We start from the raw sequence: 27,876 nt of genomic DNA, 5'->3' as shown, positions 1-27,876 counted from the left end.
CCAGATTGTAATAACACTTATAAAGTGTAAAAATGTTCCAAGGTGTGTGAAATCTTATGGGACTTACTGCTAAGGTCATCAGTCCCTAAGCTTACACACTACTTAACCTAAATTATCCTAAGGACAAACACACACTCCCATGCCCGAGGGAGGGCTCGAACCTCCGCCGTGACCAGCCGCACAGTGCATGCACAAGTTACATCGATTCTGACCAGTAACGAGATAACTGACCATCACGGGTTGTGTTCAAAATCACCACCGGCAGTGGCAATATACGCTTGCAGTCTGGTGTTGAACGACTGCTGCACACGTGCTAGCATTTCAGCGGAGATGTCCAAGCAAGCTGGAGTCATACGTCGTTACGTATGATCGGGTGTAGTTGGTACGTCCTTGTAGACAGAATCTTTCGGCTTTCCACAGAGACAAAAGTATACAGGCTTGAAATCTGGGGAATGGGCCGGCCAAATTACAGGTATTCTGCGTCCAGTCCAGTGATTTGGAAGCAGTTCGGGAAGACATGCTGTAGTATTTTGCGCACTATGGGAACGACGGCCATCATGTCAGTATCACAGATTCCTCCTAGATTGCAGAGAAACGTCTTTTAGCATCCGTAGAAGATGGTCTTTCAGGAGGCAGCGATACTGGTGTGCATTCAGTATTTCATCTATGAAACGGACTTATGAGCTGATGGTTCACCATCCCACATCATAGTCTACACTCCATGGATGCTGACGTTGCACCTCACGAAGCCAACGGGGATTGTCAACGGACTATTAGTGAATGCTTGGGTGGTTTACCAGGCCATGATTGGTACATGTGGCTTCATCACTAAACAGTGCAGTACACATTTAACACGATTCTCATAATCTTTTCCATACAGCTCTTGATGGAGAGAGATGTGATAGGGATGGAATTTGTGTCGATAGACACTGCGTAGGACACTTGCGTGGCTCATGTCATTTCTTCATGCGATTGTGAGGGACCTAACGTTTCGATCAACTGCAGCAGCAGAACATTAATTTCTCCCTCTTCTGCTGTCACTCGTATCATTCTCTTACATTGTCTAGGCTGCACGCTGCCAATTTCACCGAACTGGTTGAAGAGGTCGATAAATAACTGCCGAAATGGCAGTTTGGATATCTTGCCGCATAGAACGTACAAGGACGAACTCCATTCTCCCTACACTCTCCATTCACCATGAGCATGTCGGTTTTTTCTGCACTGGTAAGTCTCATCGTCCACTCATGACTTAGTGCTTGGAATGTCACACACTATCTGACTAAAAAGTCGCAGTGCACTCAAGGAAAACACAAACACACTGTAAGCAAACATAACAACATCGTACCTAGCAACTACGCAGGTTGATTGGCACCAATAAATGTCGGTGTTGAAACTTTGTACAATACGATACCTCGTAAACGACTCGCACTAGGCTCCTGTAACAAACAGCAGTGACATTCTTATTTATCCAACTTTTAGTCTGGTAATATCAACAGGCATTGTTACATTAAAAAAATGTATTTCGGCAGAAAAAACACACTTTCTAAGTATAATTACAATCTGTGTATTGGCTAACAATAAGAGGCTCTGAGTACCAGTCCATTCTGTGAAAACCGCATATCAATGGCGCTTTGCATAAAGAGACGCATAAATATAACTTTTGTTCTGTAGATCCACAGAGAAGAGATACTCAGGAAATCATAAACCTGCATACAAAAAGAGATATTTCTCAAGGATAAGTAAAAAAAATTGGAAAGATATTTCCATTTCAAAGTTGACACAAAGCTTGTCAGGAACGTTTCCGAGGGCGTGGTGAAAGGCAATGGCTCCGAATTTTTTATATGGAAACTGTTAAGGCTTTTTAAATAAAACAGAAGTTGTTTACGGCTACATGTTTATTCTTTATGTCTACATATTTATTTCTCAACAGAGTCACGCTGGCGACAAACACATTTCTCTCAACGTGAGACCAGTTTGTTGATACCGTCACCATAGAGTGTTTGATTTTGTTGACGGAGCCACTACCTGACATACGATTGCAACGCTTCGTCTCCATCAATGTGAAGTCAACATAGGTATCCTTTAAGATTTAGAAACGATCAAAATCGAATGGAAACAAATCGGAGCTGTATGGACGATCATCAATGACAGTGAACTCTAGGCGTCGAATCGTTGCTGATGTTACTGGGCTCGTGTGCAATATGGCATAGTCATGCTGAAAGAGAGGGTGCTCGACGTGTGGACGAACTCTTAGTATTTAAAACTCGATTACAGCTTGCTGTTTCTCACACATAGATACACTTACCTCACACATCGCCACATTACACGTTACAGTTCAGAGCCAGCGACAAAGGGCTGCAAATATGTAAGTACGAAGAGTAAAGATGCAGAATGTTAATAACTTTCGTTATATTTAAAAATTCTTAAGACTTTTCACGTAAAAACTTCAGAGTTATTACTTTTCACGCTGTCCTCTAAAATGTGTACGTAATGAAGTGCGTAAAGTAGTTTGTGCCTGTTTTAATCAAGCATCGTGAGAGAGAAAGCGGTTTACAACACTGGCACAAATTGCATTAATGCACTAAAGTTGTGCAGAATTCGGAGTATACGTACACTATGTGATTAAAAGTATTCGAAATACTGGCTGACTCACAAGTTCATGGCGCCCTCCATCGGTAATGCTGGAATTCAATATGGCGTTGGCCCACCCTTAGCCTTGATGACAGCCTCCACTCTCGCAGGCATACGTTCAGGCGGGTGCTGGAAGGTTTCTTGGGAATGACAGTCCAGTCTTCACGGAGTGCTGCACTGAAGAGAGGTATCGATGTCGGTCGGTGAGGCCTCGCACAATGTCGGCGTTCCAAAACATCCCAATGGTGTTCTACATCTACATCTACATCTACATTTATACTCCGCAAGCCACCCAACGGTGTGTGGCGGAGGGCACTTTACGTGCCACAGTCATTACCTCCCTTTTCTGTTCCAGTCGCGTATGGTTCGCGGGAAGAACGACTGTCTGAAAGCCTCCGTACGCGCTCGAATCTGTCTAATTTTATATTCGTGATCTCCTCGGGAGGTATAAGTAGAGGGAAGAAATATATTCGATACCTCATCCAGAAACGCACCCTCTCGAAACCTGGTGAGCAAGCTACACCGCGATGCAGAGCGCCTCTCTTGCAGAGTCTGCCACTTGAGTTTGCTAAACATCTCCGTAACGCTATCACGGTTACCAAATAACCCTGTGACGAAACGCGCCGCTCTTCTTTGGATCTTCTCTATCTCCTCCGTCAACCCGATCTGGTACGGATCCCACACTGATGTGTTCTGTAGGATTCAGGTCAAGACTCTGTGCAGGCCAGTCCGGGATTTTATTGTCGTGTAACCACTACGCCACAGGCCGTGCATTACCAACAGGTGCTCGATCGTGTTGAAAGATGCAGTCGCCATCACGAATTGCTCTTCAACAGTGGGAAGCAAGAAGGTGCTTACAACGTCAATGTAGGCCTGTGCTGTGATAGAGCCCCCTCCATTAAAAACACGACCTCCGAATTTTGCTGTTGGGACTACATACGCTGACAGATAACGTTCACCGGGTATTCGACATACCCGCGCCCTGCCATCGGCTCGCCACGTTGTGCACCGTGCTTCGTCACTCCACACAACGTTTTTCCACTGTTCAATCGTCCAAAGTTTACACTCCTTACACCAAGCGAGACGTAAGTTTTCTCACCTCCCGCCTAACTTTCATAGTACTTGCAGTGGATCCTGGTGCAATCTGGAATTCCTGTGTGATGGTGTGGATAGATATCCACCTATTACACATGACGACCCTCTTCAACTGTCGGCGGTCTCTGTCAGTCAACAGACGAGGTCGGCCTGTAGGATTTTGTGCTGTACGTATCCCTTCACGTTTCCACTTCACTATGACATCGGAAACAGTGGATCTAGGGATGTTTAATAGTGTGGAAATCTCGCGTACAGACGTATGACACAAGTGACACCCAATCACCTGATCATGTTCGAATCCGTGAGTTCCGCGGAGGGCCCTATTCTGCTCTCTCACGATGACTAATCACTACTGAGGTCGCTGCTATGCATCACAATGCATCTTATACGAAAAAGAAATGGTTTTTTGGGGGGGAGGGGGGTGTCCGGATACTTCTGATCACGTAGTGTAACACACATAGTCTGATACTATTGATTACATACACATACGTTGCTTATACTAAGAAATTCGTCAGTAGAATAGGAGGAGAGCGCCACAAAAAATTCACTTTATTAGTTTTATATCTATCAGTATTATATGGCTAATGGTAAGTTACTGAAAAAGTGTTTTTTTTTAATATGTAACCGAAGTGTAACTTTTAACCATTATGTAGACGGTTCTTATTTCCAATATTGATTCCATGAACTGAGCTGTTGATTTATCAAAAGTAGTGTATTATTTATGACAAATTTCATTAAGGAATAAATAACCTGAGAAGCAATAGTTAATATTTCCAGGTTAAGTAGAAGATGTAATGTGGATCATCCTTGGTATGAGCAGAAATAATTTTATTGCGCCCGATGTCAAGTTTAGCAATTCGTATGAATGCAGCCTATTGATACCGCTACGCTGAATACCTTACGATATGTATAACTGGAGTGATACTGAACCAACATGAACAAACTGTGGTTTCTATGGAATACATGGACTTTGATCTCTGAATTACATCAGTCGGATGGGAAGGACGTAGTAAGATATGTTCTATTTTGAAGCTTAATAAACCAAATCAGTGGACATCGTCCATTACTGGAGACAAGCCTTCTCAACAGTAGGCAGTTAATTACAGACACTTCACGAGCAGTAGGCACGTAGTTTTATCATTTTACTGGACGTGATATGCTTGTAAGTCGTATCCCTTTGAAAGATCCGATTGCCCTCAAACTCGGTTGCCAGGCATTCGATTTTTTATCGAACTGTTCGGTATTTCAGCACCGTGGTCGGGGTTCAGTTCTGAATTAGGAGTGGTTCAGTATTTTTAGAACTATGTTCCTACTCCTAATTTATGTCTTGATTTTCAGAAGTCGAAGTAATTTTACAAAGTGGTATGACTAGAAAATTGTCATTTTTAAGGTTTTCAGTTATGTGGATATAGGAAAAGTAACTTCTACATATTAAAAATATGTACAAACATCAAAGGCGGTTGGCATTGAAGGAGAAGTTGGCAAAGACAATCTATATGAAGAGTTACATATTACTAAATACAGTCTTCAGCCACACGAATCATTTGTGGTCTGAGGCGAGAAAGAAACTGAGTGTCGATATGGTAAAAGCAAAATCATACATTCGTTGTAATTTGAAGTTTGCAACAGGCAACGACGTCTACAAATAATTAAAGGCAAGAAAAGTTTACGACAGAAAGACGGTCAAATTGGCCGTAATATGATCTGCATTTTATTGCAGGTATAGATTTCAACTAACAGTTCAGGTGTCATGTTGAACTTCTGTTTGACTGATGCTGGTACATCCCAAAGTTATATGTGTCGTTATAACTAAGCTCAATCTACATGGCTACCTATAACGCACTGATGATAATTGTGCTGATAGCTAAAAGCTAGATCTGCAATGAAATGACGATCATATTACAACCAATGCTGACCTTATATCTGTCCTGGATAACATCATGGTCATGCGGCGCCATTATTCATATGGAATCAATAACAAAAATTTGTTGAAAGCTGTAACAAGCAATCTAAATATAATTTTTAATGATCACACTGTGGTGGTTTTTTTTTATTGTGTTCAATCACACTCTCAGATTATCAAATCATTTCGCCATGCAATGTTCGGTAATTTTGTAAATTTAATCTGGCACCCCTACCGTCGAATTATATGTGTGTGTATTGTGTATCAAACTGGGGACCTAGAAACGGTTCAAACGGCTCTGAGCACTATGGGACTTAACATCTATGGTCATCAGTCCCCTAGAACTTAGAACTACTTAAACCTAACTAACCTAAGGACATCACACAACAACCAGTCATCACGAGGCATAGAAAATCCCTGACCCCGCCGGGAATCGAACCCGGGAACCCGGGCGCGGGAAGCGAGAACGCTACCGCACGACCACGAGCTGCGGACGGACCTAGAAACGATAGAGAGGCTTTGCCCTGCCATAGTCCTCAGTGGTTCACAACCCCACAACAGGCCTCAACAATCCATTCAACCCACCTCTGCCCCACACTGAATCTAGTGTTATTGCGCGGTTCGAACACCAGTGAAGCCCCCCTCCCCCCCCCCCCCCTGGAACGTCTCACACCAGACTATAGTGGCCAGCACGAAAATAGGGATTCAAGGTCATCTCGCCATCTTGCAGCAAAGCCAGTTTTTTATAGTGATAATTTCAAATGTTCATAAAAATTCAGAAAAATATTGGGTTCGAAAATGGTTCAAATGGCTCTGAGCACTATGCGACTTAACTTCTAAGGTCATCAGTCGCCTAGAACTTAGAACTAATTAAACCGAACTAACCTATGGACATCACACACATCCATGCCTGAGGCAGGATTCGAACCTGCGACCGTAGCGGTCGCTTGGCTCCAGACTGTAGCGCCTAGAACTGCACGGCAGGCAAAATATTGGGCAACTCTGTGTTTAGTCAAGAATATGATGGAGTACTATCCAAAAGAAAATTCTCACTAGCTGCTAGGAAAAAAATGAAAACGAACGTTACAAGAAATTTTGGAGGAAAATGATTTTTTACTTCAACCTGTGATAGTAACAGAATCACTAATGTAATTGGACTGAAAAAAAATATGAACATCCTCAAAGTTTACAGATGCATATGCTGCGTCTTTTATTTCGGAAACATAAAAGTATTCTGAGATAAAAAATAAAATATTATAAGAGGAATGAAACTGTGCCGACTGCGTAGCGAATTATATAGTCGCTGATGAATTTTCGTTCTGTAGGACTGCGAAGAAACTTCCCGTGAGAAAGTTGTTAAGAAAACTGCAAAATTAGTTTTGGTAACATTTCAGACATCATTATTGTATCGTATCACGTACAGAGGCAAATTACTTCCGCGATATTCCGTGCGCAGCATCGCGCGAGTCGTTGTAGGCTGTCGCCAAGAGTTTTGTTCGGACGGCTCGCTTTAATATGACCGAGAATATTCCCTACTTCCCAAATATTTTGCTGGCTGCTAATAATATCCTTCGTCATTGCATCCATCACTCAAAACGCCAATATACGCTACGCAAAAGTAATTGTAATTATTTTGAAGCCAATATTTTCACTGAAATCAAGCAAAATATCTGTTCGAAAGGTTTTGTAAAACCGAAGTCTTATATACATTTGCTGCAAGCCTATTATTCTCAGCACGCAGTACGTGCTTGGTACACAAAAACCTCGTTCTTACTACATGAATGTCCCTGTCTTGTGTTACAAATTTCGTTCATCATCATAGTTTCTGAATTAAAAACCAAGTGGGAGGATAAGACAGTAGATTGAAGTGACTGGCCAGAATAATCAGTTTTACCACGGACATACCCAGTATTTCTCTTGCCATCGGGTACTATCCTCTGTCATACAATTATACGTTCTAGCGTTCTGTAAAAGTCGTCAAATATCATAGATTTCTATGCTCTTCTCGGGGAATCAGGATAGGTGCTGGGACTGTTCTGATGTTACTGCACTGTTTATATATACAGTCGATACAGAAGCACCACAATGTTTTGTCATTTTATGAACTGCATTAGCCTTACTACGAAACAGCCAGTAAATCCTTATATGAAAAAAAGGAGTTAAATTTCGAATGTATAAGTGAACCGAATGCAGTAAGGTTGTATCCGAATGTAAAGACATTCGATACAGGTTTTTAGGAAAAACTGTTGTTAATTAATGCAGAATTGACAATCTTATTTTAATTGACAGTGTGAGCAAACTAATCGTCACCACTTGTGATAAATTTATCAGTCGTCTACTGTAAGGGAAAAACCTTCGCAGTATGTCCTCTATAACTGAAATGAATGGACAAACATTTAAATCAAATCAGCTTTTTATATTGATGCCACTTACCTAAACTGAAGGATCTTCTGGCTCCGTGTCTTCAGATTCACTGTCGCTTGTTTCAGCCAGGTGTATCATCACAGATTCCACTATGGTGTCTCTTAAGCCCTGGTTCAAGAAAACAGTTTCTTGCAATGCTTCTGCGTGTTTTACGCATCTCTCCCCGTCCTGCTAAGTAACATTGTCAAGAGCTTAGTGTGTCAGCTTCTCGACATCAGCAAGTTTGAAAGTAGTATTTTTTTCGCTACTTCTCGCTTTGCTTGGTCCCATATCAATTCAGTGGAATTGTACTGGCAGTGATATGGTGGTAGACGTACCACTTGCTGCCCCATTTCATTTGCCAATTGATCTAATTTGTAAGTCTTTTCGGCAGCTGCAATTTCTTCCTAAGACAGACGTTCAGCCTTCATTTCATCGACTGAAAATGAAACATTCTTTCTCTTTAACCACTCCATAATATCTGCCTTGTGCCAATTTGAACGTGGCAGCTTTTCTGTCTGAATGGAGTGGTAGCTGGCGTTATCCATTACGGTAATTGACCCTTCTTCCAGAACAGACAACAGTCGAATAAACCAATTCTTAATTTCTGAATGGTAATCGGATTGGCAAGAACGATTCCCGCCACGAAAAACAAGTTTGGCCTCTGGTATGGAGCCTGTGGTTAATGAACCAGCGTGGGCGACGATTAATCGGCCATCTCTACCAGTAGGCCATTTTCTTTGGAGTCGTGCCATGTATACTTCTTGGCGTGGTTCTGTGAGACCCAAGTTTCATCCAAGTACACTACAGGCCTGTTGTCTTAAGCATACAAAAAGTTCATTGCACGCAAAAACTTCGCTCTTGCTGCTGCAATGTCTCTACGTTCTATTAAGAATTTCCGTCAGTCATTACACTTCTTGAATCAGAAACCAATGGAGCGGAGAAAATGAAGAACGAAGGTCTCTGAGCCCAAGCAATTAATTTTTTTCAAGGAGGTCAGCCTGTACCTTTTTAGCCGTTGCATACTCTCCTCTGCGTAATATCCAAGTACCATTCTATGCATGAGCTCTTTGGTAAAATCGTCGAAGTCGGTTGATTTCCATTCACGTTCGTATCCCTTTCTTGGAGACCCAAAACACACTCTCATGTCTGGAGATTCTGCTAATGACACAGATTTGCTGATACGGCCTATAGTTAACTTGGAGACACCATACGCTTTAGCAGTAAATTTATGAATTTGCGCAAAATTTAAGTTATTTCTCGCTTCTTCATTCTCGGCCAGATCAGTAAAAAACTTGAGTACATTCGATATGATAATTTTCGATTGTTTACGAATGTCTTTCCGCCCTTTATTCACACCGACCGGAGAAGTACTACAAGTAGGCCATTGCTCCTGCATTGTTGTTCACCACGAAACATACGTCAAAGCACCTTTCTAAGACAGTAAGACATTGACATCAGACGTGAACACTCGATATAGCACGGTAACACTGAGCTTTCAGCTGCTCTGACCTACCGCACTGCTAACGCTACCCATATGACAATAAAGCCGAGAGGCGGCGAATCACAGCCCGCAGCCCCGCTAGTAGATGGCAGCGGCCGTGACCTTGAGGACTCTACTTTCGTTCCGGCCACTCTAGTGTAACCCCAAATGTTTGTGTGGTACAGTAATTATGGTGTACGCAGCAATCGCCGACATAGTGTAACTGAGGCAGAATAAGGGGAACCAGCCCGCATTCGTTGAAGCAGATGGAAAACCACCTTAAAAATCATCCACAGGCTGGCCGGCACATCGGTCCTCCAGACTAATCCGCCGAGCTGACTCGTGCCCGGGACCACTCAGGAAGGAGCGCGTTAGAACTGTGGCTAGCTGGACGAGTACGAATTATATGTAGTTTAGTACAGTATTATGAGAGTAATGGAGGGGGAACATACAGTTGGCACACATGAAAGGACCTGTTTATCGGTGATGAAATGTCAAAGTAATGCACTCTGGAACGCAATAGTGAGAAGCCATTATGAACAATAGAGTGAGGTGTTCTTGTGCAGAAACTGTTAACAAGTATGCCATCGACATAAAATCGTGTGAAAGGCAGCAATCTACAGCATCATGGATTACAGTAGTTCGAGACGATCAGCATAACGAATGGGAACCGGTGAGGTTTTAGCACCACACTACTGCACTGTAGTCAACAGCCTGAGTGTTCTTAAATCTCAGAGTCTGGGACCAACATAACTACTTCGCATTCTGATAATGAGAATATTGTCATTTAAGAGTCGGTCAACCTTTGTGACAGTCCAGAGGGAAGCAGAGTTTGAGATATTCTCTGTGCTGCAGATTGGCAAGCAGTTCATTCATATTTATTTCCCATAAAGTGATTTACCAAGATTGATCCCTTATGGTACTACCAACTCCACAGGATAAACGGCGGGACTGGACATCGTGATTTACTCTGATTGCTTCCCTGTATCTGCAGTAAGAGTAATTATGGGCTCTCCTCCCAATCCCACTTTTCAGTAGAATCAGCCACTGCATTGGGTTTCTATGTACGCCGTGATAATCTGTTTTTCCAATATCTTCACAGCAACATCTTTAAAAATGGTAAATGAGTTTTTTTATGTCATTGTGAACTTTCCGTGACCATTGTAACACCTTTCATCTGTCCAAAGCACTAAGGAGATGCAGTTATTTTTTATCAGGGCGAATTCAATTCCCAGGTTTTTCCGCTCTATCCACTAGAACTAAGCAGTCCTCAGATGGGATGAGGCAGCCGATGTTGGCGTGGACGCGGTAGGTACAGTCACGCTCTAAAGTATCCGAACGACCTGAATTTCATTTCGCCTAATTTGCATGCAACCCTCATAACCCAGCTGTCTAGCGGGTCCTCTAATCGCTCCTCGGTACAGTCGTTTGACTATTGAAAATGGTTCCAACAAGTCACCACTAGAAAACACTGCTCTGTATCGCTATAGCTCTAGATGTAAAATAATACCACGATACTACAAATATCAGGGAACACCTTATCACAGATAAGACTGTCCTTAAGGCTTGTAAGCTCACATTTATTACAATAAATGACATACCTGAAATGTTACCACTCTCATTATTACGTCAGATAGATAATGCACTTAGTAAGTTCGTCGTATTCATGATTTCGTCTTCAAAGTAACATACCGTACTTATTATTTACCACAAAATGACATTAAAAATTTAAGTTATTCACGAGTAGCTAGTTGAGAATATGTATGAACTTCAAATAACACGACGAACCGTCTCGTTTTGCATATAGATTTAAACCCAGGTCATGCAGACTAATCAAAGATTTCGTGACTGACGGAAACTAACAGTCATTCATGACTAGGCATACACAGAGTGATATACCTCGATTTTAGACAGTATCAGTTAGCAAATATCAACTTTAAATTACATAACGTTAACATTTTTAACGGACGAGAATTCGTACCCAGCATCTGTTGTCCCTGTTAACGAACTACAAGAGATGTTAAATATTTCTTCTTCACAAGTAACCTACTTGAAATGTGTTCTGTTGGACAGGGATTCGAACCCAAAACTTAATCGGATTGTTATCGAAACACAATCAACTGTGACATATCGGATTTTCTCGGCAGTAGCTAGATATTTTAACTGAAATGACGAGAGGAAACATTAATTTTTTCCTTCTCAGGACTCCAACCCGGCACCTATCACTGTTATATTCTAGGGAAAACGAGCGTTAAATGTGGGTTTGTTACACCAGCAGCGACATGTGAGCATGTTTGAACTAGAAATAATATGACGAAGAGTTCAGTGCTGACTGGGAATCGAACCCCACACATATCGTTGTTGACTACAGACAAAGAGACCAGCAGCTCGGAATAACATCCTTGAACTTTCAGCTCTGTGTCTCACTGGGAGTAAAAAACGTCAGATATCGTTAGTGTTGACAACGAATGAAAATACATTAAAAATCAAAGTTCTTATCCACCAGCAGATAGGTGTTCTCATGCTAGAACTTGATAATACATAATGTAAACTTTAGTGCTGCGCCAGGATTCGAACCCATTCACTCCCAATATGTGGAGATGTTGAGGAATCTGCAGTGTTGAACAAACAAAAAATTATAGTCGAGCTGTATTGTCAAGAAGGGATCAAATTTCGCGTTAAGGACGGTCTGAGTTGCATTCCCAGTTCAGAACCAATTTTATCGACATACAGAAGCTCAAATAAAAGATGGAATAAGTGTCCTGTAACCCTACATAGCGTTTGTTTCGTCACTAGAAATAAATATCTGGTATAAGAAAGGTTACCTGTAATAGATTTTCTACATGTCGACACTCCTGACTTTATTGTGTTTCAAACTCTACATGGTAGAGAAAGAATATCATGTTCAATGTGAATTTCAGACCAAAATGGCATTATACCTTCCTCACTTTGAGTAGCCAGAAGAGAATAGAATCTATCTCTCCCTATCAAAATTCATGGGCAGAAGTTGGAATCGAACTCAGACCATACAAACATGAACCTATCATCAATCCAACTGATCACCAAATCCTCTTCTCAGTGACTCAAGGCTCCCTATAGTGGTTTGCAGCATGTTCAGGACATCATTTACTTGGTTGACCGAATCGCCATGAACTAGCTGCCTCGGCTGCCCAGTGCAGACATTCGACTTTATTTTGTAATCACCGATATAAAATCACGTAACTGCCACCTACACAGAACTGCCAACAGTGTAGGATGCAGAAATTTAAATAGGAAGTGTTCCTTTCCACTTGAGCTACTCTAGTGCGCTATCTGTTTGTTGAAAACGTCGTGCAGTGCAAAAGAAAATCTGTAACTGTCTGTGTCTCAGAAGTCTAGATCAGGCAATATTCATTATCTCACAGCACTGTGCAATGCGGAAGTTCTGGAGGAACTGTTGTTGACTTATGGAGAAACCCAAAAGTTGCGTGTCAGCAGCAGAAAGAGGCGTTACCTGCTGTGCAGCATTGTAAGTTTTTCACCACTGCACTATGAGCAGATAGTATTTTCTTGCGCTTTCCTTATTGATGTTTGATCTGACTGCTTCTAGCCCTTTCACAGAAGAGATGAAACGTTAAACTCAGTGAGACTCGAACCGCGAACCATAACAGACGATTTTCCACATGTCAGCATATTACCACAAAGCTAGCGAAGAAGTATATGTCTAGGCTTCCTCTAACTAGGCCAGTGGTGGCTAGAACTCGTAAACCGCTATTTAAAGGACGAGAGTGGTTGCAATTTCCACGTGCAACGACTTTCCTGGGCTGATAACCGTAAATTGACAATCATTTGTTACACCTCGAGCGATAATAACTAAGATTATTCAATGGAAATGACTGGAAAAATCAAGTGAACTTTGAGGCTTATTTCCGTGCACACCAGGAAGTAACTCGTCGATCATAGAGTTGCCAAACATACCTTGCCTCATTGCCAAATCTCAGTTACAGTACCAGCAGGAAGAAGACGAACCGATGTGATCCTACAGCGGGCTGGGAAGTGACCATAGCTGGCATCTCAAAGACACGACTGCTACGGCCTGCAATACATAATGCGTCTGATTCACATTTCTGTAACTAGGTTTAGTGACTGGAGCGTAGTTACTAATAATACTGAGAACTGACTGCACATTAAGCATTATAAATCAGTAACTCTCGTAGTTGGTTTTATATCCACGAATATAGCTTAAGTATCAATTGCCTACTCACCAACAGTAAGATGTGTGCGTGTTTTACCAGAAATAAAGACACCTATTGCTGTTGTTGGCAGCACATGGACAGACATTAAACATGCACGTTAATTTTCACAAGTAGGCCCTTGTGGACGTGGTAGGGCTTTAAATGAAATTATGAATATTTTTGTACTTCATCAAGATCGTACCCACATACTTACCTTTGGAGGATACGTAGAGAAGATTGCAGTCTTTGGAAAAGGAACGAAATGTTCTGAGAGATTCAGATCCTCGAAAGAGGAGATATGAATTCAAATCACAGTCCAGCAAAAAAATTTTTCAACGTCCCTAGTTCAATAAAGTTCAAGTAAAATAAGAGCCCTGTTCTTTTAAATGGCTATCGGTTCATCAAATAAAATAAAATTTTCTATTGTAAAGAAGTTTACTGGCGACAATATTTCTGTTTACCATGTCTTCCGCCTCTGTCATTTCCCGACGTAAACTGGTTCTGCCCGGTTGGCAATGAAGGAACGTGATGTTTAATGCGGATTCTGGATTATAGCGTCTTTCTCTTGTTTCAAGTTGTGTATGTAAGAGAATGTTTTAGAAAATCAATTGTTTTCCTTTGCAATGAACAGAAATATATTCATTCTAAGCTACCCAAGTTCGAAATTTTCTCAATATTAGTTCAAATATTATATTCGCTTCTATAATGTAGGGAAGTATTTCACAGTTGCAAAACCCACATCCCACTCATTGACCTTACACACAGTCGCTGGCCATCTGGCCATAAATTCTAGCTCAGAGTGATACCAGTTTAATTAACCTAATGTAGCGAAGACTGTTTGCCAGTGCTCTTTCTCACCGGAAAATACGCAAATCACTCATTGGGCTCCATAAGTACACTGTAACAGTAATTTATGTGTGTATGCAATGTAAACGTATTGTACGATTCAGTGGTACTCTCTCTTCCACTTCTGTATACAATGTGCCTGACCTAAACAGGCCCTTTATGATTACTAGCCCTGTGTAGTGCAACATCATATTGACAACAGTAATGTGCTTATACTGACAACGTCACTGTTCGTTTTACCTGATTCTGTAATGATTTAAATAAAACAACACTACCTTCCTGTGGGAGACATTTCGTCCCTCTTTTCCTTCTGTGAAATTTGTCAGTAAGCTTTCTGCCTTCCAACCAGCGAAATGCGGCAAAGTACGGCCGGTAAACGATTCACAAACCACGATTTAGTGACGTTAAGACGATTTCTTTAAACATTGTCGTAGCTGAAGGAATTTAGTTTCTTTTTAAATCGTCTTAAGCAACAACGTTCATAGATATTTCAAATGGGAAAAGGTATTTATCCAGGTACGAAGGTTGTAAAACAAACTTCCCACAGTTTGTGTCAGGTTGATCTTTTCGTCTGATAGCACTTCGTAAGTATTTTGTCTAAGAAGTATCACAAGTAGTGTTCCTGTAGCTGTGGGAATCACTGGTTGAAAATGAGTTTAACACTAATGTGTACAGTACTGTTAAATATTCAAAATGAGTACTGCTAAATATTCAAAATGATTATCGACCTGAGTTCATCCACAAACTGAGGCGTATCTACAATATTGAAGCTGGATTTTGTATCCTCTTCTTCTGTGAATGGGCATTGGAAGGTGTTTACACACACGTATAAATACTGTGAATTCTTCAAGCGCTATAGTTAACGTTACTCTTATAAACTAATTTTGTTTTTTTAATTCTTCTGGGTGTTCAGCGTGCAATATGTGTTGTACATACAGTCTTAGACAAAAAAATTGACCACCGAGTCGTTCACGGTGGACAATACAATCGTGCTCGCCTCAGAATACTATGTCTGACAATATGCTCGATATGGCAACATTGTAGACTGCAGCACTTCCTGGAGGAAGTCTGCACTGCAGTCTGAGTACATCACTCTTGACTACGACTGTAGTCTTGAGGTAAAACGCGAGACTAGCTGATACGACGTCTGGCAACCGAAAGCACACGTCGACAAAACTTTTATCGCCCCTTTCCTCTCGGTGCTGAAGCTATGAGTGTAATCCAAGCGAATCTACAATATATTTCGCTTTCTGTCACATTGGTAATAAAAGTTTGGTTCAACAATATTAGCGAGAGATTCCTTGGCTGACCATCTGCCTCTGAACACCGCATGCATCTGAATTCTCTGTTACCCGTTTGCTGCCTACCGGCGGGGGCTGAGGCACTGCGCTGCCTCTCCTTCTGCCGACAACATCTGCTCCACTCCTCACTCTCGACTGTGTAAAATGCTTTAATGATGTTGAGTCATGACACATAAAATTAGTCTATGATTTGTTTTTCACACTCGGTAGCAACAGAGGCACAAAACTGTTTTTATTTGATGAGTATTTTATTACACTAGTATGCAATGCATCAACGTGGCACAGAATTAATTTCATTGTTTCTGATCCAGTGTGCTATAATTAAGGTGTCACATCCTGTTCTTTTTCCTTTCAGAGGAGATGCTTCAAATAATTTATTTATGTCATGGATTCATATGTGTTACTCAAGGCACAGAGAGTAAATAGATGCGAAACATTGTGTCAATACCTTTTAGAACCTGCTCTGTAGCTACTCAGGCAAATTGCCTGTTGTGAGGTCCATACATTAATTAATGGAGAAGTGAACGCTGTTCAAAAGTTATATTTAAAATATTCAATTGGATTTAAGGCGACAAAACTGCCCCTATCTGAAGCTACCCAGAGAAAAAGTAAGTTGCTAGAACCTCTGTTAGCAAATGTCTGCAGAGATTTCCTAATTGCTACTGTCGAAATTTAGCATAGAGGCCCTATAGTAATCAAGAGGTTCATTCCTTCATACTTATCACCCTGGCATGTGAGTCTTAAGTGAAGAACAATATTGAAATTTGTATTGTTGATGGTCAATCCGAATTTCTTCAGAGACACTTGTATTGTGGAGCAGCTTGGCAGTCAGAGAGCCAAGATCTATGACCATTAACACAACTCACTGAGTCCAGCTACCGAGAGGACTTGATGTGTAAAGGTTTTCTTCTGATTTCATTACAGAATTTTTTCTGGAAGTTCGCAGCGCCATAAAATAAATGAGAAAAAAGCTCGCACACGCTGGCCCCTACCACGGTTATAACTGATGATTCACTGAGCTGTTGCAACACGAGACACAGGTGGTACCACGGGGCTACGGACACACTGCTGCCAGCAAACCACTCTCATCATGGTATTGGTCGCTCAGTTTCATAATGCATCGTGAAAGATAATAAAAGTTGTCACTTATGTGAAGAATAGCATTTCTTTAGCCAAAAAATTGAATTTTTTTGCACCTCGAAATCGATTGCAATTATGTGCAGTCTTGTGATCATACAAGTAGAATTTCATGAATTGCACGACAATGTAGAAAAATGTTGGTGCATATGGAAGCTATAAGAAACACAGTTAACTAATTATTATGTGCCATGTAATAATCAATTCATTTGAAAATTCAGAAGAGAAGAAACTAAAAAGTATACATATTAAGACAAAAACTAAAGTGCAGATGCGGGCACTGTGCAGATCTGCGCTTTTTCATCTTCAGATCTATACAAATAATGTATACTAACTAGCGTATTCATTGCTTTCGTAATGTTTCCCATTTTGTTTAGTCTTCTAATGATGAACTAGATCCACACACATGAGTCTAACTGTTTCTCTGTATCCTTCCATCTACTATCTTTGTGTGTTATTGCTCAGTATTCAAAAAGCAAAATATTATGCCTGTCCCACGAGTTATTAGAACGAGGTCGCAAGAAGGCTAACGAATTATAATCAAAATACACTGAGACGCCAACGTGTCTGTCATCATGGTGTTAAGTCGACAGAAATAGTTGGGTATTGTTGCCTGTATCACCGGCATCCCGTTGTCGTCTTCTCTTACTGAGATTTTCTTCTTACTCTGAACACAATGTGTATATTCTCCATGACGAAACATCCCACATTCCATTCATCCTGACCCATTCGTTATGTGCACCACAGCAGTGAGTTATAGGAAATCTCTTGTGAGGTGACGAATAACAATAACAGTGGTAGTAATAACAAATCAGTTATCAAGGATGTTTACTACGTTATAGAAATTGTTAACGAATAACAAAATAACCAAGAAAGGCTGAGTGTTTAATTGGCGCACTGCATAGGTGTTCTTACCACTTTGTTACTGAATTCTGTTCTGGTTGTTTGCAGATGGAAAAGAAAGAACCCTGTAGCCATACACATCGCCAGTACAACGAGATATTACTTATCAACTATCCTTGCTTTACATCACGATACGAACATGGTGTCACAGAGCTGATATTTGAAATACATTTCTGTTCTCTCCCTCTGTCTCTCTCTCTCTCTCTCTCTCTTTCTATTTTTTTGAGGAAAGCATCGAGTAATAAGCAAGTAGACATATAATCTATTTACAGTTATTTTCATCGGGATACATAATGAAAAAATACAACTTTAAGTGTATTATTGCGTAATTCCAGTTATTGATAGTGTATTCGTGAGCTCGCTCGCATTCAGTGGGGTGAAACCTATCACAGAAACAAGCAAAACACAAATGTTTCTTGCACCATGCGCAACACACAAACGATTCTCGCTGCACTGACGTGCTGTCCAATATATTGCTCGGAAAACATATCTGATTCCCGTTGCTTAATACAGCTGTATCACATATCTATTTGAATGGGTACCAAGTGTATAAAAGTATATCTTGAAATACGCAGAAAGTCACATAGAGGTATTCGAGTGAAACACAACTAGGACCAAGATTGTAACTGGGATCGACAGCATCGTCGTCTACCGCCTTGACAACTCGAACGGTGACAGTGCTCGGCCAGTTACTTACGTTTACTGGTATCAAAGCTACAGCATGAAAACACAAAAATGTTAATCACCCAAAGATCATTAACTTTGGAACCCATAGTAAAGTAAAGCAGTCATCAGTCGGAAGATTGGTTTGAACACCACAGTGCTTTAATAGGCACGGTCTTGTAGGAGGTGGTATGCCGTTCCTTTCCTCCGACCTTTGAGATGACTTACCTAGCCAGTTAACAGGGGAACATACAGTTTAACGTGGCTTTCGGACCACAGTGAATCTCGGCATTTTTCATATCAACAAACACTGCCCGAGAGGAAATAAGTGTAACATGGCACATAAAAATCGTGAGATTGACCACAGATCGAACCCGATACCAGCCGGCCCAAGTGGCCGTGCAGTTCTAGGCGCTACAGTCTGGAATCGAGTGACCGCTACGGTCGCAGGTTCGAATCCTGCCTCGGGCATGGATGTGTGTGATGTTCTTAGGTTAATTAGGTTTAATTAGTTCTAAGTTCTAGGCGAACTGATGACCTCAGAAGTTAAGTCGCATAGTGCTCAGAGCAATTTGAACCATTTGAACCCGATACCTTTATATTTGTAGTATTGCTTTTTACCACTTTGCCACCACGTTACACCTGGAACTCTTCCTGTACTAATAAAACGCTTTATTTGTAGACACTCTTTAGATGTACAGCATAGAAAATACGATTGTCATTCCTCAACTTTGGCCTCGATTTTTTCAAAAGCGAGGGAGTATCTAGCAGAAAGCTAGAACGTCCACGCAATATTTGATCAAAATCGGTAGCGCACATGTCAGACCCTCTCCTTGTAACACTTATTTACAAATCGGAAGTTTGTGGAGACTGTTTCCCCCTGCTCCCCACAACGAGCGTTCTAAGTGATATACAGCAATGTATGCAATACCTCGAATACACTGAATGCCACTGTTACAGTGTACTTATGGAGCCCAATGAGTGAACTGCGTCTTTTCTTGTGAGAAAGAGCACTAGCAATCTTCGCTACATTAGGTTACTTAAACTGCTGTCATTCTGAGCTAGAATTTATGGTCAGCGACTAAGTGTAATGTCAATGAGTCAGATGCGGGTTTTGCAACTGTGAAATACTTTCCTACATTATAGAAGCGAATATAATATTTGAACTAATATTGAGAAAATTTCGAACTTGGGTAGCTTAGAATGAATATCTTTTTGTTTATTGCAAAGGAAAACAATTGATTTTCTAAAACATTCTCTTACATACACAACTTGAAACAAGAGAAAGACGTTATAATCCAGAATCCGCATTAAACATCACGTTCCTTCATTACCAACTGGGCAGAGCCAGTTTACTTCGGGAAATGACATAGGCGGAAGAAATGGTAAACAGAAATATTGTCGTCAGTAAACTTCTTTACAATAGAAAATTTTATTTTATTAGATGAACCGAAAGCCATTTAAAAGAACAGGGCTCTTGTTTTACTTGTACTTGATTGAACTAGGAACGTTGAAAATTTTTTTTGCTGGACTGTGATTCGAATTCGTATCTCCTCTTTCGAGGATCTGAATCTCTAGGAACATTTCGTTCCTTTTCCAAAGACTGCAATATTCTCTACGTATCCACCAAAGGTAAGTATGTGGGTCCGATCCTGATGAAGTACAAAAATATTCATAATTTCATTTAAAGCCCTATCACACCCACAAGGGACTATTTGTGAAAATTAACGTTCATGTTTAATGTCTGTTCATGTGTTGCCAACAACCGCAATAAGTGTCTTTATTTCTGGTAAAACACGCACACATCTTATTGTTGGTAAGTAATCAATTGATACTTAAACTATATTCGTGGATGATAAAGAAGGACGGTAGCTGTGCGGTTCGATTGTCGCTCAAGCACAAAATTTTGTATCCTTATTTTATATTAAAACACCCAGCTGCTGGTAAGAAAAACCGATACGTAACATTTGATTTTACTTTGTTAACAATCCAATTACATGCTGGGTTCCTATCTCCATCACAGAATTTCACATCATGCGCTTCATCTTTAAATGCATGCACACTTTGTTACTTCAGAATGGAGGTATATATCAGACATCTTTCGTGGTTAGTTAACAGGGATCAAAGGGTCTTGACAGGAGTCCCGGTTTATTACAAAATCTGTCGTGTTTTATTTTCAAGTTTAGATTTGATTACTGATATTGGCGAAAATTTCGGTTATTCATGACTCTTCATGGCTAGTCAGCAATATGATAAGATTAGATTAGACTAGATTAATAATTGTTCCACAGATCATGAATACGACATTTCGTAATGATGTGGAACGTGCTATTTTAATGAAAGATTTCTTCACATACCATGATTCAATTTCTTTACAACAATTTTTTACACTCTCTCTCATACTTTCTTATTTTTCTCTCTCTCTCCCTCTCTCTCTCTCTCTCTCTCTCTCTCTCTCTCTCTCTCTCTCTCTAACACACACACACACACACATTCTCTTTTTTATTTTTATTTGTTTGTTGTCTTCGACTATCGGTGAGGCACAAAAACGTCCGAGAGTGAGATTCTTTGTCTTGAGTACACTTACGAAAGAAATATAAAAACAACTACGAGAGTTACTGATTTCTAATGCTTAGTTTGCAGTCATTTCTCAGTATTATTAGTAACTACGCTCCAGTCACTAAACCTAGTTACAGAAATGCGAATCAGACGCATTATGTATTGCAGGCCGTAGCAGTCGTGTCTTTGAGATGCCAGCTATAGTCACTTCCCAGCCCACTGTAGGATCACATAGGTTCGTGTTCTTCCTGCTGGTACTGTAACTGCGATTTGACAATGAGGCAAAGTATGTTTGGCAACTCTATGATCGACGAGTTACTTCCTGGTGTGCACGGAAATAAGCCTCAAAGTTCACTTGATTTTTCCAGTCATTTCCATTGAATAATCTTAGTTATTATCGCTCGAGGTGTAACAAATGATTGTCAATTTACGGTTATCAGCCCAGGAAAGTCGTTGCACGTGGAAATTGCAACCACTCTCGTCCTTTAAATAGCGGTTTACGAGTTCTAGCCACCACTGGCCTAGTAAGAGGAAGCCTAGACATATACTTCTTCGCTAGCTTTGTGGTAATATGCTGACATGTGGAAAATCGTCTGTTATGGTTCGCGGTTCGAGTCTCACTGAGTTTAACGTTTCATCTCTTCTGTGAAAGGGCTACAAGCAGTCAGATCAAACATCAATAATGAAATCGCAAGAAAATACTATCAGCTCATAGTCAATGGTGAAAAATTTACAATGCTGCACAGCAGGTAACGCCTCTTTTTGCTGCTGACAAGCAACTTTTAGGTTTCTAGGAATACATACCGTTATTTATGAAATGCCACATTTGCGTCTCTCTTGTGTATGGCACAGCATACCAATTAAACACAAACCCAATCGAAATCTAAGTGGCTAGTATTTTATTAATGCGTGCCAAAAGAGGCAGGCTTGTGTACAGATACTCAGTTTTATCAAAACAGACTTTCGTTATAAGGTTATCGTGGGTGGTTTTATTTCATTTCTTATAATTCAGTGCACAATTTTCGTAACGTTTATTTTAGTGTTGTTGAAACAATAGTAAACATGAGAGAGAAATTAATCATCAACGATACATGCAAATTCTCTTATGTTATCTATAACAGTCTGACAATGCACATGCGTTTATTGATTGCATGCATGTAGAAAACTTGTTCTGAGTTAAAGCTGTCAAACAAGGTTTGAAGAAGAATAAAATGCCAGTACCGCACGACAGCAAATGTAGAAAATACTTTTCTGATGTATTCTGGCATGATGCGCTCTCCCCATACATAATACAAATGTTTCGAGATGCATCTGCTGCCTGGCCGTCTATTAAACATGAAAAGTGTAGTGGACTGTTAAGGCAGCCAGTCCACAGTGAAGTAGCCGAAAGGGCACGCGTCAACTCACGCCGTCTGGCGTTAAGTCTGGAACAGGATTCGTAATGAATGTGATAAAGAAAAGAACGTAGCTACTAGAACACTTAACTTTTATATTGTCCTTTGGTATACAGCATTCTGGATGATACCAGTGAGACTATCTTGAGGTACATGCAATGGTACAAATGGCGCCTTGCTAGGTCGTAGCCATGGACTTAGCTGAAGGCTATTCTAACTGTCTCTCGGCAAATGAGAGAAAGGCTTCGTCAGTGTAGTCGCTAGCAACGTCGTCGTACAACTGGGGCGAGTGCTAGTCAGTCTCTCGAGACCTGCCTTGTGGTGGCGCTCGGTCTGCGATCCTGACAGTGGCGACACGCGGGTCCGACATGTACTAATGGACCGCGGCCGATTTAAGCTACCACCTAGCAAGTGTGGTGTCTGGCTTTGACACCACAAAAAGAACAAAATGTCGCAGAAATTAGCCCTTTTTCCACATGTGACTATTTTGGGTTGAGAAGTGAAGGGAATTATGTTCACAATTCCATTAGATAGATAACTTCAGCAGACAGCAGAATTGCGTTATAAAAAAGTTTACCTGTGGATGTACTCGAAGGCGCGATGTCTTATCCACAGTGTACAATGCTTATCATTACGCTACTAGCTGACAGGAAGCTACGGTATCTCCATAAGTCAACAACATTTCCTCCAGAACTTCCGCATTGCACAGTGCTGTGAGATAATGCATATGGCCGGATCTAGACTTCTGAGAGACAGACAGTTACAGCTTTTCTTTTTCACTGCATGACGTTTTCAACAAACAGATAGCGCACTAGAGTAGCTCAAGTGGAAAGGAACACTTCCTATTTAAATTTCTGCATCCTACACTGTTGGCAGTTCTGTGTAGGTGGCAGTTACGTGATTTTATATCGGTGATTACAAAATAGAGTCGAATGTCTGCACTGGGCAGCCGAGGCAGCTACTTCATGGCGATGCGGTCAACCAAGTAAATGATGTCCTGAACATGCTGCAAATCACTACAGGGAGCCTGTGTGTCAGAATCCTCATCCAGTGTGGCGCAACGGCGTTACGGTAGAAAAGTGAGTCACTGAGAAGAGGATTTGGTGATCAGTTGGATTGATGATAGGTTCATGTTTGTATGGTCTGAGTTCGATTCCAAACTTCTGCCCATGAATTCTGATAGGGAGAGATAGATTCTATTCTCTTCTGGCTACTCCAAGTGAAGAAGGTATAATGGCATTGTGGTCTGAAATTCACATTAAACATGATATTCCTTCTCTACCAAGTAGAGATTGAACCACAATAAAGTCAGGAGTGTCGACATGTAGAAACTCTACTTCAGGTAACCTTTCTTATACCAGATATTTATTTCTAGTGACGAAACAAACGCTATGTAGGGTCACAGGACATTGATTCCATCTTATATTTGAGCTTCTGTATGTCGATAAAATTGGTTCTGAACTGGGAATGCAACTCAGACCGCCCTTAACGCGAAATTTGATCCCTTCGTGACAATACAACTCGACTATAATTTTTTGTTTGTTCAACACTGCAGATTCCTCAACATCTCCACATATTGGGAGTGAATGGGTTCGAATCCTGGCGCAGCACTAAAGTTTTCATTATGTATTATCAAGTTCTAGCATGAGAACACCTATCTGCTGGTGGATAAGAACTTTGATTTTTAATGTATTTTCATTCGTTGTCAACACTAACGATATCTGACTTTTTTTACTCCCAGTGAGACACAGAACTGTAAGTTCAAGGATGTTATTCCGAGCTGCTGGTCTCTTTGTCTGTATTCAACAACGATATGTGTGGGTTTCGATTCCCAGTCAGCACTTAACTCTTCGTCATATTATTTCTAGTTCAAACATGCTCACATGTCGCTGCTGGTGTAACAAACCCACATTTAGCGCTCGTTTTCCCTAGAATATAACAGTGATAGGTGCCGGGTTGGAGTCCTGAGAAGGAAAAAATTAATATTTCCTTTCGTCATTTCAGTTAAAACATCTAGCTACTGCCGAGAAAATCCGATATGTCATAGTTGATTGTGTTTCGATAACAATCCGATTAGGTTTTGGGTTCGAATCCCTGTCCAACACAACACATTTCAAGTAAGTTACTTGTGAAGAAGAAATATTTAACATCTCTTGTAGTTCGTTAACAGGGACAACAGATGCTGGGTACGAATTCTCGTCCGTTAAAAATGTTAACGTTATGTAATTTAAAGTTGATATTTGCTAACTGATACTGTCTAAAATCGAGGTATATCACTCTCTGTATGCCTAGTCATGAATGACTGTTAGTTTCCGTCAGTCACGAAATCTTTGCTTAGTCTGCATGACCTGGGTTTAAATCTCAACTAGCTGCTCGTGCATAACTTAAATTTTTAATGTCATTTTGTGGTAAATAATAAGTACGGTATGTTACTTTGAAGACGAAATCATGAATACGACGATCTTACTAAGTGCATTATCTATCTGACGTAATAATGAGAGTGGTAACATTTCAGGTATGTCATTTATTGTAATAAATGTGAGCTTACAAGCTTTAAGGACAGTCTTATCTGTGATAAGGTGTTCCCTGATATTTGTAGTATCGTGGTATTATTTTACATCTAGAGTTATCGAGATACAGAGCAGTGTTTTCTAGTGGTGACTTGTTGGAACCATTTTCAATAGTCAAACGACTGTACCGAGGAGCGATTAGAAGACCTGCTAGACAGCTGCGTTATGAGGGCTGCATGCGAATCAGGCGGAATGCAATTCAGGTCGTCCGGATAGTTTTGAGCATGACTGTACATCCGACCCCACGACTGACAGCGCCGTCGGCACATGGGGCGAACTGGATAGTGTGATTTACGCTCTTATCGCTCTCCAGCGGCCGTTGTCGGCTGTATTTGGCTTGCAGAACACAGTTTCTTTACGAAAATGGAAGCACATCAAATAGCTGTGTTAACTCTGTTAGCGATTATCGAGGAACAGTGGAGAAAATCGAGAAGATGTTTCTTCACTCGTCGATGTCCTGAAAAGAGATTTCCTGTTAGAGGAAAATCACATAATGCTGTACAACAATCTGAGATTCCTACTGATAGGAGTTATTCATTAACTCAATTGAATTTTCATCTCATTTTCCTTTTTAAAGTGTTTATAGTTAAGGTAAAGTGTTCCTTGAACACATCTGCACCCTGTACATCAGGGCTTCCCAACGTGTGGTCCGCGGACCCCTTAAGGGTCCGCCGGCTCTTTCTAGGGTGTCCGCGGCCAACTTCCACCAAATCGTGTAAAATAATGAGTAAAATTATTGAATAAAAATGTGAAAATCAAATTCATCACTGTTTTTGTTCCTGTGAAAAACATGTGTACTGTTACGTCAGGTCGTATTCCCTAGCAGCCTTTGCTGTTCCTAAGTGAGAACGCATACACAGTTTAGTGCCGGAGAATGCGGCTTCTCTGATCGACTGTTTCGCAACAATACGGGGGTCGTTTGTGCGCCGGCTCACAGCGCTAGATGCGCTGACACCTTTTGCGCATGCGCGGAGCGAGCTTTGTCGACCAATCACAGCGCTCGCTGGCACGTATGCGGCACCAGGCATCATTAAATGTTAAACTTGCTTTGTCAGTGCACTACCTATTTCATAAGTCGATTTTTGACCAGTTTATTACTTCAAACATGGATCGGTGGCTGAAGTCAGATCATTGAAGAAGGGTGCAGTTTCTCCATCGCCTTCACAACAAAGGAAGTTTCCAGTTGAAATGAAAGAGGAGGAAGGACGACCAAAGGAAGAACAATCACAAGAAGCTCCACAGCCGGATTTATTATGTGAAAAGGTTGCAAGTACTCCATTGGTTGCAATAGCCTGTAGAAGTGGAATAACCAAGAAGCGTAAGTACAACGAAAGCTATTTAGAAATGGGCTTTATGGAGACAAAGGAGGGTAAAGCTCAGTGTGTAATTTGTGCGCGAGTCCTTCCGAACAGTTCAAGGGTTCCAGTTAAATTGCGCCGTCATTTTGAAGGTACTCACCCGGATTTCCAGGCTAAAGACATTGATTCTTTCAAAAGGAAGAGTGCTGAACTAGCTGCTTCTCAACATTGCGTGAGAACTCATGCAAAAATAATTAATGAAAATTCATTAAAAGCTTCTTTCTTAGTTAGTTATTGAGTGGCATAAACAGGCAAAGCTCATACCATTGCAGAAAAACTCATAAAGCCGTGTGTTAATGATATTGTTTCTTGCATGCTAGACGAAAAAGCAGTAAAGCTTGTATCTTCGGTGCCATTATCAAACAATACTGTCAAGAGATGCATTGTTGACATGTCAAATGATATGAAAGACACTCTCGCATCCAACACAATTCATTTTCTCTGCAGATAGATGAATCAACTGATGTTGCAGGATTAGCGATTTTATTGGTTTTTGTCCATTGTGAATATTCTGGATGTTTTGAGGAGGACCTTTTATTGTGCAGACCACTACCTGCCAACACAACAGGTGCTGAAATATTCCGTCTGTTGGATGATTTTTTAAGGACCAACGAAGTTTCATGGTCTAATTGCATAGATGTGTGCACAGATGGTGCAAAAGCTATGACAGGTCCTACAGTCGGAGCAATAACGAAAATAAAAGAAAACGCCAAGAATTGCAGCAGTAGTCATTGTGCTCTCCACAGATACGCTTTAGCTACGAAATAAATGCCTGTTTCATTCAAGAAAGTTTTATACGAATCCATTCAAATCATTAACTACATAAAATCAAGGCTGTTGAAGTCAAGACTTTTCACAATACTGTGTGAAGATATGGGAAGCCTTCATCGTTCCCTGCTTCTCCACACAGAAGTGAGGTGGCTCTCATGTGGGAATGCACTCTCTCGGTTGTATGAATTAAGATTGGAAGTCTTAGCTTTTCTTTTGGAGCATAACACCAAATTAGCAGACCTTATTAATGACGAAAATTGGCAGTGTATACTTGCCTGTTTGTCAGATATTTTCTCCAAAATGAACGAAATGAATATTTCACTCCAAGGGCAAAGTGAAACAAAGGTCACTGCTATCGACAAAGTTCGAGCATTCAAGAGGAAAATCAATGTTTGGGCAGAGAGTGTCGAGGAGGGGGAGGTCGAGTGTTTTCCTCTTCTCAAGGATTTTTTGAAAAACAAAACATTGGCGCTTGGGAAGAATTTGTTTCATCAAAACCTGGAACATCTCTGAAGCTTGATGTCATTGTTGGAGCATTATTTCCCAACAGCTAAACATGAGAATCTGCAGAAATACGAATGGGTGGGCAACCCATTCACTGTATCCAAAAAGCCGAACATTCTATCATCAAATAAATATGAATTG

The sequence above is a fragment of the Schistocerca nitens genome, chromosome 2 (assembly GCF_023898315.1).
Source record: "Schistocerca nitens isolate TAMUIC-IGC-003100 chromosome 2, iqSchNite1.1, whole genome shotgun sequence".
Lineage (NCBI taxonomy): Eukaryota > Metazoa > Arthropoda > Insecta > Orthoptera > Acrididae > Schistocerca > Schistocerca nitens.
This window is presented reverse-complemented; position numbering follows the sequence as displayed.